The 20,698-nt window shown below is 34.1% G+C and overlaps 1 long non-coding RNA gene across 1 annotated transcript; it reads right to left on the reverse strand.

Annotated features, from left to right (window-relative positions):
• Positions 1–1,424: 1,424 nt before the first annotated feature.
• On the reverse strand, positions 1,425–14,559 carry LOC109167877. Its single transcript, XR_002051931.1, has 3 exons — positions 14,549–14,559; positions 9,895–9,901; positions 1,425–1,502 (listed from the first exon to the last, which is right to left on the reverse strand). It is a non-coding gene; the product is annotated as an uncharacterized LOC109167877 (long non-coding RNA).
• Between the last annotated feature and the right edge of the window lie 6,139 nt (positions 14,560–20,698).

Consider the following 20,698-nt stretch of genomic DNA (forward strand, 5'->3'; position numbering starts at 1 on the left):
GTGGACCCAGTCCCGACAAAACCATCAAAACTAAACACATAAAATGGGAATGAGGAAATATAACACTAAACTTAAATAGCCCCAACTATTATAAATTGTTATCCCATGAACCAGGTTCCACATTGCATTGTGGACTTTGATCTAAAACAACATTCAGATTATGTGCTTACAATTAAAATATTGTGTATTTTTAGTTAATAAATTATGTGTCTACTACCATTAACATATTATGTATATGCAATTAACATTATATTTGCCTGATGGATGGTATACTAGGCTGTCTAAATGGGCCAGCCCAAGATAACAACTAAATCAAAGAAGCCCAAGAGGAAGACGTAGGGCAAATTATGCTATGCAACCGTGTGCACCATGCATGGTGCACACGGTTGCAAAAACGATGTCGTTTTGACTAAAAACGCGCGTCCCACTTTAAAAAAAATCAGTTTTAATTCTCGGCAACAGCATTATGTTGTGCATAATTTGAACTATACATCCAGAATGAATGAACTAAATATCCAAAATGAATGAACTAAATATCTAGCATGAATGAAAAAAAATCAGTTTCGATTTCCGTCTAAATATCCAGAATGAATGAACTAAAAATCCAGAATGAATGAACAACATAATGTTGTTGACGGGAATCGAAACTGATTTTTTTAAGTGGAACGAACGTTTTTAGTCAAAACGACGTCGTTTTTGCAACCGTGTGTACCATGCACGATGCACACGGTTGCACAGCATAACGACTCGAAGACCTAGTACGAAACAGTGAAGGAGTTTGGATAGGATTACACGTGATTGAACAAATTAGTCCTATGTATTTCATGTGTATAGCAGTGTGTATATAAATCGTATGAAAATATAAGATGAGAGGAAATATGGAAATGTTTATTCCATATTCTAGAGAGTAGAGAAAAAGTGTCTCTGAGAGAGGGAGTCAAGCCAAAAAACCCCCTTGAATGAAGGGCTATGGTCCCTTATATAGGCCCTTGATCTGTATCTGATACTGAATAAACGTACAAAAGGTATAGGGTGGTATACTCGGGGTATATTCTCTATCAAGACCTATTATTCATAACATACCAAGAATTGGGCTTGTCTTGTATGGGGTCTAATTTCACTATGATTAGGACTCTCAATATGAGGCAGTCTAGGATTTCTATTCCTTGTAGGGCTTCTAGCTAGCCAAAAATATGTATAAATAGACCCTCATGGGAAAAGACAAGCAATTCTCAATAATACAACATATTTATTCTCTCCAGACGTGTGTAGAAATGACATTGAAAAAATCTCAAGAGAAAGAGAAATAAAATCAAGAATTCGCAAATCTAATCAAATAATATTGCTATAATTCGAGAGAAAGTCACAGTATCTACTTGGACACTACAATGAAAATGTGTTTGAATCAAGAACATACAGTAAATGCCATTATTATGGTCGCTTTATTCTGTCTCCACTTATGAAAGGTCAAGCCGACACAATAGGCATTGCGATGCGAAGAGCTTTGCTTGGGGAAATAGAAGGAACATGTATCACACATGTAAAATCTGAGAAAGTCCCGCATGAATATTCTACCAAAGCGGTATATTTTCTCGATATTTTCCCCATATAGTCGTTATTTTAACAGTTGTGTTAGCCTGTCATTGACTGCCCAAAAGTCATAAAACTAACATTGGTACCGCCTATGACAATCAAAACGAAAAGTTTACGTTCGTTCTTCAAACTTAAGATACAAATCCCGAAACCCTAGATCATGGTGACAACACAGCGACATACCCAGACTAACCAATCAGTCCGGGATATGCGAGAAACCCTCAGCTGACTCGCCTCTCGTGCGCCATCCGGTCGACCTACAACCCCCTCAAGAAGATAATCCGAAAAACCTCCGAAGGGAGGAAGAGGTCCATTGTTCAACCATGCGACCGGTCGTTGACGTCGTTTAGACCCGAACAGTTCGATCCCATTCTACTGTACTGGAAGCTGTAGAGCCTTAAAAATAATATTAATGGCTAGACCTATAAAAATTAAATCAATTAATTATACCCACCATGCATGCATGGTTCAATGTACCCCCAAAAGGCCAAAATCATAAATGTCATTTAACGCGTAAGTTGCATATGTAGGTTTTTGTCAAACAAAAAATTCATGTTAAAAAGCCTACAATAATTATCACTTTCTGTTAGTCATTTGTTTTTTAATATCTCTCATCTTTTTAAGGTGCTTCTTCAATTAACTATTATCCATCATCCTTCTCTCTACCCACCCTAAGAAATACAATGCCATTGATTTCTTTCTTTACCTAACTTTTCGTTTTATATATTATATATTGCCCTTGAAAAATGATACTCACCCCTCTTAATTCCCTCACCCCATCCCCTCCCCAGACGTGATACTATTCAATTAAGTTTTTTAGTATTTGATTGAAATGATGTGTAATTAGTCAATTCATGACATCTAATGAATATAAAATTAGATCATGATAAGAAATTATTGTGGGAAAATAACATTTTTCAAAAATATATAATTCTTCCAATTACAGCTTGAATGAAATATGCTATTTTTCTTTCACAATTTTACGTCGGATCCAATATTCACTTTCAATTTGAAGTCATACTGTAATTAAGTGTAAAAGGAAAATTCAATAGAATAAAATTATAGCAAGAGATAAAAAAAAAAAAATTACAAAGTAATTTTAAGGGCGCACGTTGAAATTGTGTTAAACATATGTAACTCTCTTGACAATCTTCAAGCACGAAGCAATCATAGATTGTTCACAAAACTATTTATTTTAGCAAATTTTATAGAAGTTACTCCCAAAAAAAAAAAATAATAATAAATAAATAAATAAATAAATAAATAAACCCTAATTAATCTTATATTTAAGGTGTGTATAGCTAGTTCAAATAATGTGCCCAATAATCTTATATCTATAAGGATTATTATCTACTCTTGTTTGGTTTTCAGAATTTGAGACTCTTAAAGGGAGATATGAGAATTATTGGAATAATTTTGTATTATGTTTTTTACCACATTTCTAAAATGTTCATTCTTCTAAGTTTTTAAATATAACATGATAATTTCTAAATATTATTAATTATTTGAACCAAATTAAACGCCCCATTAACATTTTAACATGGCAACATACATGTACGTACAAACATTTAATAAGCTAGCATGTATGACAACTATAATAATTATCTTGCCAATTTTATCACCCATTTAATTGCCACATATATTTGATATATTTCTCAATCATTATACCATGGATCATAATCCACGACATATTCATTTTTAGTATACTCAAATTCATTTTCAGTAAAGTGAATGTTAATTTTTAAGGTTCATTTTTAATATATTAACAATTTATTTTTTTAGTATATTAACTAAAAATAAATATTAATATATTAAAAATGAACATTTATCAATGATCGATATTACAATGTGAATCATGGTCTATAGTATAATTTATCGATATTTCTTTGGTCGGTCACGAGGCTATAGCGACAAATGTGACGAATCCGCACAAAGAATTGTATACAAGGGTTAGCTACATCATATCATTAGGGGGCGTTTGGTTCACGGAATCTTGGATTACCCTGGTAATCTGAGAAAGGTAATCTTAGATTACCATGTTTGGTTGAGGTCATCTGCGAGGGAAGGTAATGTAATATTACTGCCACGTCAGAAATATGGTAATGTTGGAGGTAATCTGAATTTTTATTAGGTAATGTGAGATTACTTTTCAATATTTCAAAATTGCCCTTGTTTATTCTTCTTTTATTCACAAGATTCATCAGACTCATCAGACGAGAGACGCTCCAGCAAGCTCCGAAACTCCATCCTATTGCATCGCTTCTCCATTTTTCTCTTCAATGAAGGTCTTCAAAGGTATGTTTCTTTTTTTTATTGTAATCTAAAAAGCTTAATTTGTTCTGTGTTTTTCATATATTTGTGCGTATGAACTATTTTTCTTCTATCAATTTATGTATTTGCAAACCCTAGACTTTTTGAAAATCAATTGTTGATCTACCCTAGATATTCGAATAGCTTTGCTTACTCATGTAAAGTTTGCTCATTTCTTCACTTAGTGCAATCTTATGTCCATCCATAGTTTTTTTTTTTTTTAAGAAAACATGATATGCATTGATTATTGCAAAAAGATACAAAATTCAGGACCAAATTATGGTCTACAACACACAAGAGCCATACGGCTTCTTCACCAAATGCCAACTAAATGCTACAACCATCTGCCTAATCATGATTGTAGCAATGTATATATGCTTGTAGCCTTTATCAATTTGTATAAAATATATAGTTGTAACAGTCTATATATGGTTGTAGCCTTTATCATGATTACATCAATGTATATATAGTTGCAAAGCAGTGTGGAAAGAATGATTCACTACTACAAAATACACTTACCACAGCGGTTATTTTTATAAATACACGGCGGTTCTTGAAGTGCCGTGTAAGTGACCGCCTTTGTAAATAAAAACTTTCTACGGCGGTTATTTGAACCGCCGTGTATACTTCTAAAACACGGCGGTTGCTAACACCGCCGTCTAATCTCAACAATTATATGTATAGACGACACTTTTCTTGAAGAACCGCCGTCTATTCATATGTATAGACAGCGGTTCAATTAAAGAACCAGGTTCCAGGTTCCGGCACGTCTCGTAGCGCTTCTCGAGACCCTGGTTCCAAAGTACCAAGCGCACCACAATCCAAGATGGTTCAGGGGGGGCTCAGGGTGCAATGTAGGGCCCAAGATCATTTTTATTTATCAACAATATTCCGACCCATGCTTGGGATGGGAATTGATCTCGGGCCTGCCTTTTTGAAGGTCCATACCGGATACCATCAGACCACAAGGGAGATAGTTAATTATGTTATGTAGGAACATAATATACGTGCACATGTATATAATTAGAAAATACTAGGTTTTCTTGGATTAAGACCGCTTAATGAATAATATTGATTTAGGAAAATTTAATAAAATTATTCGTATGCACATATGGTCCTCGTACAATGCCCAAAAAAATATGGAGTATCACACCTTTACACGACGATCGCTGTCTATTAAGTGACGTAAATATATATTTGAAGGAGGTTATTTAAGAACCGCCGTTTATTAAGTGACGTAAATATATATTAGAAGGCGGTTATTTAAAACCGCCGTTTATTAAGTGACGTAAATATATGAAGGCGGTTATTTACAACTGCCGTCTATTAAGTGACGTAAATATAAATTAGACGGCGGTTATTTAAGAACCGCCGTCTATTAATTGACGTAAATATATATTAGACGGCGGTTATTTAAAACCGCCGTCTATTAAGTGGCGTAAATATATATTAGAAGGCGGTTATTTAAAACCGCCGTCTATTAAGTGACGTAAATATATATTAGAAGGCGGTTATTTACAACCGCCGTCTATTAAGTGACGTAAATATATATTAGACGGCGGTTATTTAAGAATCGCCGTCTATTAATTGACGTAAATATATATTAGAGGACGATTATTTAAAACCGCCGTCTATTAAGTGGCGTAAATATATATTAGAAGGCGGTTATTTAAAACCACTGTCTATTAAGTGACGTAAATATATATTAGAAGGCGGTTATTTACAACCGCCGTCTATTAAGTGACGTAAATATATATTAGACGGCGGTTATTTAAGAACCGCCGTCTATTAATTGACATAAATATATATTAGACGGCGGTTATTTAAAACCGCCGTCTATTAAGTGGCGTAAATATATATTAGAAGGCGGTTATTTAAAACCGCCGTCTATTAAGTGACATAAATATATATAATTAGAAGGCGATTATTTAACAACCGCCGTCTATTAAGTGACGCCGTATATAATAGACGGCGGTTATTTAAAGACCGCCGTCTATTAAGTGTCGTAGTATATAATAGAAGGCGGTTATTTAAAGACCGTCGTCTATTATGTGCCGTAGTATATAATAGAAGGCGGTTATTTAGAAAACCGACGTCTATTATGTGTCGTGGTATAACAAAATATAATAGAAGGCGGTTATTTAAAAAAACGCCTTCTATTAAGCGACGTAGTATATCATTTCTGTAGTAGTGATTGCAGCAAGTGTGTGTGTGTGGTCTACCAAGTATTAATTAAGTTATAGAGGTCCATGTTGAAACCGTTGATAGACCTAGATACCGAACAATGAAATGTGAAATTGCTACCAATGTATTAGGTGTTTGCACACCAGACATGTATTTTATCTATGTAATACCGGGTTGGGAAGGATCTGTTGCTGTCTTGCTGATGGTAGAGTTTTGAGGGATGCGATTAGTAGGAAGAACGGCTTAAAGGTTCCTCAAGGTAATTAATCGCATCATAGGTTTTGAATTATGTTATTTGGATTTACATATTAATGAATTCTTGAAATTGAATATATAGGGAATTACTATTTGTGTGATGCTGGATATACAAATGGTGATGGATTTTTGGCACCATATAAAGGTCAACGATATCACCTAAATGAATGGAGACAAGGATACCAACCTGTAACAGCTAAGGAATACTTCAATATGAAACACTCTCAAGCAAGAAATTGCATTGAGAGGTGTTTTGGCATACTAAAGGCTAGATGGAGTATTTTAAGAGATAAATCATTTTACCCAATCAAAACTCAATGTAGGATTATATCTGCTTGTTGCATTCTCCACAATTTCATTAGGTCTGAAATGTCAATTGACCCTATAGAGATTGAAGTACCTCAAACTGAGTTTGATAATGATTATGAGGAAGAACTAATAACACATTGTGAGACAAGTTCTGCTTGGACTTAATGGAGGGACAAATTAGCAGAGGAGATGTTCACCAATTGGCAGCCATCACACCATTGAGATAATTATTGGTTATGCTGTTTTTTTTATTAGTATTTCAATTTAAGAACAATTTTATTTTATGTTATTATTTCTTTTATGTATGAACTAATTTTAGTGGAATGTCAAAACTATGAACTAATTTATGGTAGTATTAATATATTTTGTGCTCTGTTTATTTCTTTTTGTTATCTTGTATCATTTGTAGAATGCCAATGGAAGAAAGTAGTAAAAAAAGGCCTGCAACGAAAATTACTTCTCTTATTAAAAGACAATGGACTAAAGCTGAAGATGCAGCTTTAATTGAATGCCTTATTGATTTGGCAAATGATCGAAGTACAAAGGGGGATAATGGATTCAAAAGTGGATACTTGCAGCAACTTGAGAAGATGCTTCAAGTGAAACTGCCAGGAACAAACATTAAGGCCACCCCACACATTGAATCTCGCTATAAACTTTGGAGGAGGCAATTTATTGCAATTCAAGAGATGCTAAACAAAGGAAGTGGCTTTGGATGGAATGATACTGAGAAGTGTGTTACTGCTACCAAGGATGTTTTCGATGAGTGTGTTAAAGTAAGTAAAGTATAAAATAAATTAAGTTAGTTGTTTTAGATTATTATTGATATATTTATAACTTTTTTTTTTCAGAGTCATCCTACTGCAGCTGGATTAAGGAACAAACCATTCCCATATTTAGATGAGTTGATGATTGTTTGGGAAAATGATCATGCTTCATAAGCTGGTGCAGAAACCCCAGCTGATGTAATGGAAGAACTAGACCAAAAAGAAGACAATGATGATGATCTCCAAGTGGATTGGGAATTTGGAGAAAATGAAGGATTGGGTCAGAATGAGGCAGAAAATAATGTTGATAAGGCTTACTTATCTTCTTGTCCCTCCACAAACACTGCCAATGTACAAAAATAACATACTACCAAGAAAAGATCAAGAAGTGATGATGGCTTTAATGACTTGGTAGTAGAGATCCATGATTATGTAGGTGCATACAAACATGTGGCAACATATCTTCAGAATGAATCTGAGAACAACACTAGGAAGATGAAGATCTTTGAAGAGATAATGCATCTACCAGGATTTTCTACAGAAGAGGTCATGAATGCTGGTGAACATATTCTGAAAGATGCACACAAGCTTGATACGTCCTTTGCTTTGCTAAAGGAGCTTAGGAGCCACTATGTCGTGAAACAACTATCTGAGATCAATGCATATCATCCAACCTTTGATTTTCATGGTGGAGATGGTGTGTAGACTGCTTGTTGCCCTTGTAGCCCGTTTTTTTTTTTTTTTTTTTTTTTTGCAAAGTAAATGGGGCTGTTATTTTGTGTGCAGATAATGGATATGCTATGTTAATGTAAATTTTGTTCGATGTCTGTGAATTGGATAGTCTGTAATCTGTATGGATTTGGGGCTGTATATGGGGCTGTTATTTTGCTGGATGGATTGTGAAATGAAGTAGTCTGTAATCTGGATAGATTGTGAAATGAAGTACTCCCTCTGTCCCATTTTATCTGTCCTACCTACTATTCATTGGTCAACCCAACTCTTCCTTCTTTTTTTAATTTCTCTATTATTTATTACTTGATTTTAAATTTAAATTTGTGTGTTTAATAGTACTTTTAGTGTATTTTCTAAGTATATAAATTTTTTATATTAATACTAAACTTAATATTATAAAAAATTGAATTAAAAAAAAAAAAAAGAAAAAACTTCAGTCAAGCCTCGTTAACCGAACCAGACACATAAAATGGGACAGAGGGAGTAGTATGTAATCGGGATGGATTGTGAAATGAAGCATCTTTATTATTATTATTATTATTATTATTATTATTATTATTATTATTATTATTGAATTGCATCTTTCCAGTAGCATTCCATCATCATCATCATTATTATTATTATTATTATTATTATTATTATTATTATTATTATTATTATAAGCATCTTGTTAAATTTTGAATTATAGAAAAAAAGACTTGCAATTTACACCTTTCAATTTATATGAGAGCATTTAAGTAATTGATGTAATATACCCTAAAATATACCCTTCAACCAAACAAGTTAATGTTACATTCATGCAACTTTAACCAATCACATCAGGTAATCTTACATTCTCAAAATCTCACATTACCTTCCCCCAGGTAATCTTATTACCTGGGGTAATCTAAGATTCCGTGAACCAAACGCCCCTTAATATCAGTCAATGCTACTCACTTTATATCGTTGGGCCCCGGATTATCAATCAACTTTTGATGAACCAAAAGATACATACTACTTATAGAAGTTTGACTGTTTGTATATAATCAATGTGTGCGAAATTAAAGATAGTTGCATTAGTTACATATATATGGTCATACTCACATTAGAACCTCATCTCACGTAAAAATCGTGAATAAATGATAGTAGTCATAGAAAATAAGTGATTAACGGCTATGATTAAAAGTTAATATCTTAAATCCATGCTCCTAACTAATCAGAAATTCAAATCACTCATAAATATAAATTAAGCGACAAATTTATTCAAGTAAAATTTCAAACCTCCGTCAAAATAGGTTAGACAGCAACAAAATAGGAGATTCTATATTATTAAACCTTTTTCAATTAAATAATAAATTATTGTTATTATTATTATTAAATTTAAGTGTTAGTACGTAATTAATATGAAAATATTAATTAAGTTTATTTTGTTGACATATGTTGGTCCATTGTAAATATAAGTCGGATGTTTGTTAATCTAATATTGTGTTGTGGAGATTGCTTTCGATATTGTGTTTGTTTGATCAATATATGCTAAAGGTAGAGATTGTTAGTACGTAATTAATAATTTAATATGAAAATATTGATTAAGTTTATTTTGTTGGCATATGTTGGTCCATGTAAATATAGGTCAAATGTTTGTTAGTCTGAGAAATATAATATGTAAATAGTGGAGGCTATTTTTGTGAAATGGAGAAACAGTCCTTGATTTGCTGGCAGTTTCATCATCCTCTCAACGAATAAGTGTATTAAATAAATCTTCAACCACACTTCTTATACATGGAGGGAGTGATCTATAAACAAGCAAAGTGGCCTAATTTCATGGTGTCTGAACAACTATAAATAGGGGGGCAACGTAAGGGAGGAAATTGAAGTTTGAGGTGCAAAAATTCTGTCATTAATTCAAAAAGTCCGCGAAAGAAACTTCAAGAAAATAGAGACAGACTGGAATAGTATCTAGAGAAGCTGCTCCATTTAAGACTAGTACATGTTGTGTGAAAATTCAGGTTAGTTACATTTTGTGTAATTGGTAGAATTACTTGAAAATGTATTTGTTAACTTTTTCAGAGAGTTGCTTTACAAGGTTAGTATTTAAATAGGTTGTAAACCTAGTTTTGTAAAACCTTGTAATTGTAAAAACAGTGGGTTGATCTTAAGTGAAAAAGTTTTGGGCATGACCCCGGCCCGCAAATTAGGAGGTGTTCTCCAAACTACTATACGTTATCAAATTCAAGCTGTGTATTTATTTTGTGCTTTATTTATTGTATTATATAGTGTTTGGAATATCAGCAGGAGTAACTACTCTTATTGATACTTTGACTAATTTCGGTATATTTTCAATATATTTCTACATTACATTATTTCAATAAGAAAATTTAATTGTTTTTTGTTAATTTTTTGTGCTTTAATTTAGCGAGAAAAACATGTGGAGTAGAGGGCAATAAAAGGGGATGTTGTGTTATGCTCTAGCCGATTGTGTGCACTCATGCACAACATTGTATGCATCGTAGAATGCCTCTAGAATCGTGTGCACATTTCTATATTGCACTGTGAACACTTATACATTGCATTGTGCACACTTATTGTTGGAATTTTTAGCATAAAATATGACATTTAATGTGTGGCTATTGATAAGAGTCTAAATATTGATAATTCCACAATTGTATTTAAGCTTATTTTCCTTGTTATTTGTTATAATTTTGCCCAAAGTATCCCTCATTTGATTCATTTGTGTGTTTATGTGTAGTTTTTGATGATTTAGATGAATTGAATGATTTTTGGGGCATTTCAGATGCATGTAGAGTCAATGGGAGCCAATGAGAAGATATGAAGATGGCGGCAACACCTCTTAGAGAGCCAAATTATGGTGTGTTTAGTGGTCTTGGTCATTTGGACAAACAAAGGCAAAAGTAGAGCAAAAGAGCAAGAAGTTGAAATTCCCGCACAAATCGTCCACTTCTCAGTATTTTGGCCATATCTCTTCATAGAAATGTCCAAATCAAGTGATTTTTATATCATTGGAAAGCTAACTTGAATGGCTACATCTTTGATGAAGACCACAAATGCTAATTCAAAGATTTTGGGGGTCAAAAATAGCCTAGAGGTCAAAGTAGGTGCACAGAATTTCGTTCGTGGCCACTGGGCAGTGTGCTCTACATTTCTGGCCACGGGTGAAACCACACCCGTGGCTAGGGCTGTGCGTCGAACGGGTTCGGACGGATCGGGGTAATGGATAGTCACATCGATCAGATTTCAGTTTTTGAAACGGACATCTTATCCGTTCAATTCTGCCGGTTTATCCGTCGGATAATTGTCCGAACTACTCCGATGGATATCCGGTTTATCCGTCGGACTAGTTCGGTTTTCCAAAAAAAAACTTCTGATATTAAAAATTTTACTTTAAAAAAAAAACAATTTTATACATGTTTCACAGTTTAATTGAACACTTGTATTTTAAGCCCCTAATTAATAACTAGTAACTACTTAACAACAAAACTAACTTAAATAAACTTAGAAAACATTAAACATATAATCAAATTAACAAACTTACCAGTTAGAACTCAAAGTTCAAAACATACAAATTTACAGATTAGCAATTCAGCATCATTCTCCAATCTCCAAGCAGGCAAGCAGCAGCAATCAACAATTCAGCAATCAGAATTCAGCCATGGAGCAAAAGAAAACCAGAAACCCAAAACTCCAAAAGTCCAAATACCCAATATACAACTAACATATGAATATATGATTATCTAATGACTAATATTGAGTAGTCTATTCTTCTTCCTGATAAGTGATAACATAAAAACATAATAAGTTCAAAATATTTCATAATTTAATGCATTGTGCCATTGAATATTGGAACAATTGATTGAGTTAAAGGATTATAGACTAAAGAGTGCTCAAATAGCTTCTTTTTTTTTTTTTTCCATATCAAGTTAGGATATTGGGGGCACACTACTCCATGAGTATGGCATAAAAACCACACTTCATAGGTAACATATCAAATTCAATTCTATATATTCAGAGAACATGGTGGAAGCATCATCATTGCACAATAATACTTATACTAGAACAATTAATGGATTATATGGAAAAGACTCAAATATAGTTTTGTACATTCGAAACATGGGAATTTTTAGTTATAAAATTATGTGTTTTCAGGTATACAATTCTGTACATTCGAACATGAGATTTTTTTTTAAAGGAGTTAACAACAGACACGCGAAAAGGTCTAAAACGACGTCGTTTTAGGCCAGGGCGCACAATGCACGGTATAATTTGCCGTAAAGTAGCATTAAGCTCAAAAATATTACATTTTCTCTTATAAGTAATCTACAATTTATTTATAATTAATATTAAATTTATCAACATAAATATTACGTAGTACATTTTTTTCATGACTCGTCTCATGTGACAAGAAATTTACCATTGTGATTAAACTTTTTTAGTGCAATTTGAAATTAACATGCTAGGACGAAATAAGACTTTAATATGGTGTCAAAGGCCTTGTAGTCAAGCGGTAGAGTTGTGGCCCTTCACCCCACAAATGAGAGGTCTCAGGTTCATACCTCAGTGTGGAACTTTGACTCTTTGTGTTTCAGTAGGTTGAGAAAGTATACTTTAGGGGTGTGATTTATTTATTGGTTTTTGCTTGAGGACAAGCAAAGGCTTAAGTGTGGGGGAGTTAATGTGAGCCTAATTGTGCACATTTTTAGTATTGATTTATCTATAATTGTTAGGATTAGGGTCATGATTGTGATAATTTAATTGCATAATCCTTTATTTTATTATTTAGTTGTGGTTCACACTCGTTTTGAATATTTTACGGTGTTTGTTAGTGTTTTTGAACCATTGTAGGTCAAAGTTATGAGCAAGGGGAGTTCAATGATGAGTTTGGAGTAATTTTAGACAAGTTCGGGGCCCAGGGGACTCGACGCGTCGAAATTTTACAGAAGCAAAAGTGTCCGAGACCTACAGGGCTCGACGCGTCGAGCGCAAAGAAGCAGCAGACAAAAAAACGACGCCTCAGGTTCGAACCTGTCCAGTAACTGCCTCCGAGGTTTTTAGAAAGTGCTCGACACGTCGAGAGTGAATGCGGCCCAGCAGTGCGTTTCGGCCCGTTTTCGCGCGAAATTTTCCTATTTTCCTCCAAGGTTTGATCCCAGCTATAAAACTCTACCTTCCTCAACCCTAATGGAAATAATTCAGAGAATACAGAGATCTTTAGAGACAAGAAAGACAGAAATCAAGAGCCATAAGTTGTCTTGGAGATCAAGAAGAAGACTAGGGAGATTTGATGAGAAAATCGTCTAGTTAATTCTTGTACTCTTTTGATGATTTGTAATTCTTTATTATTATTTGCTATGTATAATTTAGCCATACTTGGCTAAATTCTTTAGAGATTCTTGGGTAAAAGTGTTTATGAACCTATGTGCCTAAGCTCTCAGTTTCTTTAATATATTATTATTTGGGTTAGCTTGTGTTGTAATTGTGTTTTATATTCTTGTTGCTAGTAGTTTAGGGCCTGAATTACTTGCTCCATAGCTTTGTTTGTGTCACAGCGAGAGTTGGGCATAACTTAGGGCACACACAATTGCACCTAATTGTTGCACCTTGAGAAAGGGTAATTTATTAGGGGGATTTAATTCTTGATTATTGCGCATCAAGAGATGGTAGTAGTTAGGAATTTATGATGTTTGGTCTTGTTTTATTGGGTGTTTAAGCCACGAGAGTAGAAATTCACTAGTGTTAGTGACTACGAGAGTAGCTCTATACCACCTTGCATCCTCGCACTTGTTAAACCCAGATTTTAATTTTGTCCTTAAGATTTGGCACTAGGTGATTAGACACTTGAATCCCAGGAATCTCATCTTCTCTCTATTGTTTTCAAAATCCTGAATCTTTGCTTTATTTTATTTATTTTATGCAACAAATTATCCAATCATAGTCCACATAATCATAGCAAATTAGAAACCCTAATCAAAGTATTAGAAATTCACACTCATATGACTAGTGACATGCAATCTGGAACTTCTCAACAGATTGACAAGTATCACAGTCCACATAATCATAGCAAATTAGAAACCCTAATCAATAAGACAATAATCTATAACAAAAATGTAAACATATAATATTAGGGTTTAGCAATTACTTCGTTTCTCAAAAATAATCCCTCGAGAACAAAGGGCTTCGAATCCTAGCCAGCAATTTGCAATCCACAGCCACAGAGACATGTCAGACAAGCAATCCACAGCCATAGAGACAAGTCAGACAACTAGAGCTTCCACCGGTGACCGGACTAGGGCTTCAACTAGACTGACAGGCGATCGGACTAGCGCTTCCACCAGACTGACCGACGACCGGACTTCGAGATTAGGGCTAACACTAAACACCAGACTAGGGCTTCCACCAAACTACACCAGAACTCCAGAAGTGAGAACTCAGAGATGAGACTATGAGAGAACTCAGAGAGTAAGAGAAGGGCAGAGAGATTGAGAGAGTAGTCTCAGACAGTCAGACCAGAGAACTCAAAGACCAAAGAGAACAAGAGAACGAGAGAATTCTCTAGAAGGTCTAGATATTCAACAACAATGAGGGCTCGGCTGCGCAAAGGACTAAGCTTCCATATATATAATACACTACACGACGTCGTATTATATAAGGTAAAAAAATCCTAGGCTCACTTCGGATATTCAGACGGGTTTGGATGCCATTTATAGCCCCCAACCCGAACCCTCTTATCCGCCAACTATACCAATCACGGGTCGGATAACCGAAGTTCGGATACGGTCCACGCCACGACTTCATCCGTCGGGTATCGGGTCGGGCGGGTGGGTCGGGTATTTTGGATTTTGCTCACCCTTACCCGTGGCCAGCCTCTGCAACCCATGACAGTGCGATGTTACTCCTTTAAAATGGGATTTCTTCCACCCAAAATTGCATATTTCATTTCCCTTTCCCTTTCATTCTCTAGTTAGGTTTAGCTATAGAATAGTTTAGATTAGTGTAGATTACTTGTTCCTTTCCATTTCCAAGCTCACTAACATTGCAAATCTTGGATTTCAAAGCTTCAATATAATAGAGAAGTTTTCTTATTCATCTCTTCTCTTTACTTTTCATCTATGCTTTCAATTACTCTTTTAATATTGTGTATCTATTGTTAAATTATGAGTAGCTAAGTTCTTTGGGAATAGGATTTGGCCTGGTTTGATTTCTTGCTATTGATGCTTATTTGAGTTATATTGCATAAAGGGGATTATTTGGGCGTTCTAGGGTTAGTTGTGTGAATTGGGTTTGTTGTGAAGTTGTGTATAATTGTTGGATCCCAATTATATGCTTTATTTGGAGTGTGTTTGTTGCTACGAGAGTAGAGCTTGTACACTAGCCACGCATTCACACACTTAATGCCCAATACGAGAGTATTTCGGGTAATAAGGAGAATTTATACCTTGTTTTCTTGCTTGGGCAATCTTGGGTTGAATTGTCATGAGAGTGGAGTTTAAGGTGAGGTTGCAAGTCCAAATAGCTACGAGAGTGGTATTTGGACACTTTTGTGCATCTCACTTGCCCTATGCCATGTTTTAATTCCCTAATCTTTAGTACAATATTTGGCATATTAGCTTGAATCAACTAAATCCCGTTCCTTTGTTTTACTTGTCTTATTTGTTATTATCCTAATCATATCAAACCAACCCATTAAGGATAGATCTAGTTTCTATAAGGATAGTTTTAGCTTGTGCTTAACTCCGCTTTGCATCACTTCCTAACATTACAAGAGCCATCTCCAATGGAAAGATATGTAAACTCTATACTATGATTTGATACTTGATGGATGTGTGAAAATCGTCCTTATCAGTTATTTTGTGGTACAAATATATGTGGGGTCCACTTTCGATTAGGGTCGGGTCAAAGTGGATTTGCACTCTTCATAGTGAAATGAAGAATTTGATATATTGTACGCTCAAATTGGGTAATAGGTGAATGAGAAATTGATTCTCAAAGTGAACATATTTGAGAGAAGTCAAAATCTTAAGATTAGTTACTAATTAAATTAGCGAGTAAAAGACATTTTTGGTCCTAGACTTATAGTGGCTTGGACAATTTTAGTCCTTTATAAAAAAAATTTGCCATTTTATGGACAGAGTTATTGTGGCGAGGACATTTTTGGTCCTCAGTCTATATTTCTGTTAGATAACCGTATGAGAGAGGGGCAATTACGTCAATTTAGGCTATCTCCTTCTATCTATTATATCTATGTGTGTTTGGCGGCTTCGATTCTCCTTCTATCTATTTGATTAGTAACCTGTTTGGCGGCTTCGATTCTCCGGCAATTTCTTCGTACAACTGCAACTTGGACTCTCCGACTCCTTCGAATTATGACCGGGAAGAAAACAAAACACACATAGATATAATAGATAGAAGGAGATAGCCTAAATTGACGTAATTATCCCTCTCTCATACGGTTATCTAACAGAAATATAGACGGAGGACCAAAAATGTCCTCGCCACAATAACTCTGTCCATAAAATGGCAAATTTTTTTATAAAGGACTAAAATTGTCCAAGCCACTATAAATTTAGGACTAAAAATGTCTTTTACTCTTAAATTAGCAATTCTTTTGATTCGTTATACACGAGGTGTACAAAATTTTTTAAGCTTGATTAAGCTTAAGAATGGTTATTAAGCTTGAAAGCTTAATTATAATTGGGATGGTTACGGTGCTGTAAGAATTGAAGCTTAAGGAAACTTTAATTTGGGAGAATACATCAATTCGTTGTTATATGCACCGATTCGTGTTTGCACTGTTTTGATATTATTGTGTATTATTCAAGTGTGATTTTTGGTCCTAATTTTTGGAAATCTTTTAATTTGTACGAATTTTTCGATCACTCAAATTTTTTGAAACAGGTCATTATGATCGGTACAAATTAATTGTATATTAATTTCGTGACTGTTCATAAATTATTCTGATAATAAGTATGACCGTTTAAAACGTTATAATCCTAGTATTAAATTGGATTAATGTTGATTTTATGAGCCATTATAATGCCATTTATTATTTCTTCCCTACAAATAGCTTGGATGTTGGCAGTATGTTTGGTACGCCAGTTTAGAAATCTCAAAACTTTTTCTTTTTCTCTTTACTCTCATTCTTTGTATTCAAAGATCAGAGAAATTATCTGCCAACATCTTCCGTAAATTCGTACAGAGTGCTCAATTTGTGTTCTAGCTAGTTCGCCGAGCTTTGGATTTGAGTGCTCGAACGCCAAAGTCGTAGTCCGTTTTATCCTAGAAGATTGACGGCACAACGCTCCTAGCACCCTCGGGAGGTGGCGAATCGATTTTAAGGAGAGTGTGTGCACACACGACTCGATTTGCTTTCTTCTTGTGTTGGGTTAAAACCTCATGTTAGAAACTCTTTCTCTCGTTATATATATATATATATATATATATATATATATATATATATATATATATATATATATATATATATATATATTTGTTAGTTCTTGGTTTCGTACCAAGTGTGGTGGGATTAATTTCGTAAAAATTAAATCTCTTGTAATAGTTTCATACTAGTTGTGCTGGGATTATTTTTTGATAAAATAAATTCCTATTTTGTTAATATATATTTCATATACTAGTCTTTTCTATGCGCGATGAGCAAAAAGCATATGCCCAATATTTATATTTTTAAAAATAACTAACAAATCACTACTAATTAAAATCTATATGAAATCAAATTTATTTATTATAATAATCCAATATATAATGTCTATAAATATTATTATCATTAAAGAATATAAGAAAATATATGGTGGATGCATGTGTATGGTAATAATAATGGAAAAGATAACGGAAGTTATAACGGTAGGGGTATTTTTGTCCAAAAAATTATATAGTACAACTCTAAAAGCACAATGTACAAATTGATTAGCATTAAAAACATGGACATAAATGAGGGATATAACTTTGATTGAGACTTATTTTGTTCTTAGATATATGATGTGAGTCTAATTATGCATAATTCAAGTATTAGTTTGATTATATTTGTTAGGCTTAAGTTCATGAATTTGGCTATTTAATTGCATAATCTCTTATTTTCTCATTTAGATATGGTTTACAATTGTTTTGAATATTTTACGGTGTTTGTTAGTGTTTTGGAACCATTGTAGATCAATTGCAAAAGCAAGGGAAGTTCAACAAGTTTGGAGCCACAACAAAGTTAAGGTGAAGCTAAGGAGGTGGCTAAAATGCTTCAAACAGAGCCAAAGAGTGGTGTCTTCAATGCTCTTGATCACTTGGGCAAACCAAGCAAAAGTGGAGCAAAATAGCAAGAAGTAAAAATTCTCGCATAGATTGGCGACAGTTCAGATTTTGGACCATATCTCAGCCTAGGAATATCCAAATGAGATGATTTCTCTTCCATTGAAAATAAGACTCGAAAGGCTACAACTCTTATGAAGACATCAAAGTCTAGATCTGATGGGAAAATGGTCAAAATCATCCTGCAAGCCAGACCTACATTACTGAAAATTCTCGACGCGTCGAAAATTTCCAGTGTGCAATGTAAAGACAAAGATCAAGACTCAACGCGTCGATAACGCGTGTTGTGCAAGAAATTGGTGCGCGGAAACTTCTTATTTCATCCCTATTTGGCTCCCACTAAAAAAAAAAAAAAAAAAAAAAAATCTCATCTTCCCTCAACCCTAGGCCATTCATTCAGAGATCTTTGGAGACAAGAAAGAAGAGAAAACAAGAGCCACAAATAGTCTTGGGAAGCAAGAAGAAAGGTAGGGAGATTTTGGAAAATCACTTGGTTCATTCTTGTACTCTCTTGATAATTTGTAATTTATTTATTATATATTGCTATATATAATTTAGTCATGCTTGACTAAATCCCTTTAAAGATTCTTGGGTAAAAGTGTTTATGAACCTATGTGCATGTGCTTTCAGATTCTTCTTTAATATATTATTATTTGGATTTTAAACTTGTGTTGCAATTGTGTTTATATTGTTGTTGCTAGTAATTCAAGGCCCGAATTACTTGTTTCATTGCTTTGTTTATGTCATAACGGGAGTTAGGCATAATTGAGAGTACACACAATTGCACTTAACTTTTACACCTTGGGAAATGGCATATATGGGAGTTTAATTCTTGATTATTGCGCAAGGTCGGGAGATGGTAGTATTTAGGAATTTATTATGAATGCTTGTTCTTATATTATTGGGTGGCATGGGAGTGAATATTCACTAGGTTAGAGATTACGGGAGTAACTCTATACCATCTTTGCATTCTCACACTAGTTTAAACCCAGATTTAATATTGCACTTAAGTTAGGCACTTGGGGATTAAATACTTGAATCTCAGGAATCTCATCCTCTCTTTATTGTTTTCAAAATCCTGATATTTTGCTTTACTTTATTTATTTTATGCAACCATTCAAGATAATCATTAGGATTAGCTTCATAGGAATAAATTAGTAGCTATTGCTTAATATCTCACTTCCCTGTGGATCGATTACCCGATAGTCCGGGTATTATTTGTTTGAGACATTATGCTGCAATTAATATATATGTTATTTTGGTTTTGTACCAAAATTGGTTGGAATTAATTTTCTATAAATTAAATTCCATATTTTTTGTATAAATGTATATTATATATATTTATATTTGTGTATCGATTTATTCACCATTACCAATACTTATGCATTGAAATGTGCACACTCGAATATTGTATTGTGCACACGTTCACATAGCAATGCACACATACACATCATGCACTACCATTACCACCGCCAAGGAAAACAAGGACACAAAACCACAATTAATTCACAACCTGACAAGTGCTCAAACACATAATTATTCATTAGATGCAAACCACACCACAAAAAAATCACACACATATTTACTATAGCGCACACACACACCACACTTATACATTGCATTGTGTATACTTTCACATTGAAATGCGCACACACACACACACATTGTGCATCACCACCACCAGAAAGGAAAATAAGGATCAAAAACTTTAGTTGATTCACATACCTATCTAATACAGAAACACATTATTCGATGCAAACCCTATTACCCTACACCATAAACAAATGCACACACTGCACATATGTATTATAGTGCACATATACATGCTGCACTTATACATTGCACTATGCACACTCTAAAATTGCATTATGAACACTTTCACATTGAAATGTACACACACACACATCATGCACTACCACCAACACACAAGGAAAATAAGGATAAAAAATCTCAGTTGATTCACATACTTGAATAGCACGCAATCTGTTAGGAATCATTGTACTTAGATTTTGATGATGTTATGATTATGACTTTAGATATTCCAACTCTTTTATCTTTTCTCTAGGCCAAATACTTAGAATTATCTTGTAAATCAGCTTGGATGTGTCCAAGTTGATCAGCTGGATGTTGCCAAAGCGACTGATGCAATAATTCAGCAAAGTTGAAGATAGTGAACCAGCGAACAGCTGACCAGCAGAGAAGGTCAAGCAAAAATTAGATCAGCTGACTATGATCAACTAAGT

Source organism: Ipomoea nil, unplaced genomic scaffold, assembly GCF_001879475.1.
Source record: "Ipomoea nil cultivar Tokyo-kokei standard unplaced genomic scaffold, Asagao_1.1 scaffold3170, whole genome shotgun sequence".
In the NCBI taxonomy this organism is placed as follows: domain Eukaryota; kingdom Viridiplantae; phylum Streptophyta; class Magnoliopsida; order Solanales; family Convolvulaceae; genus Ipomoea; species Ipomoea nil.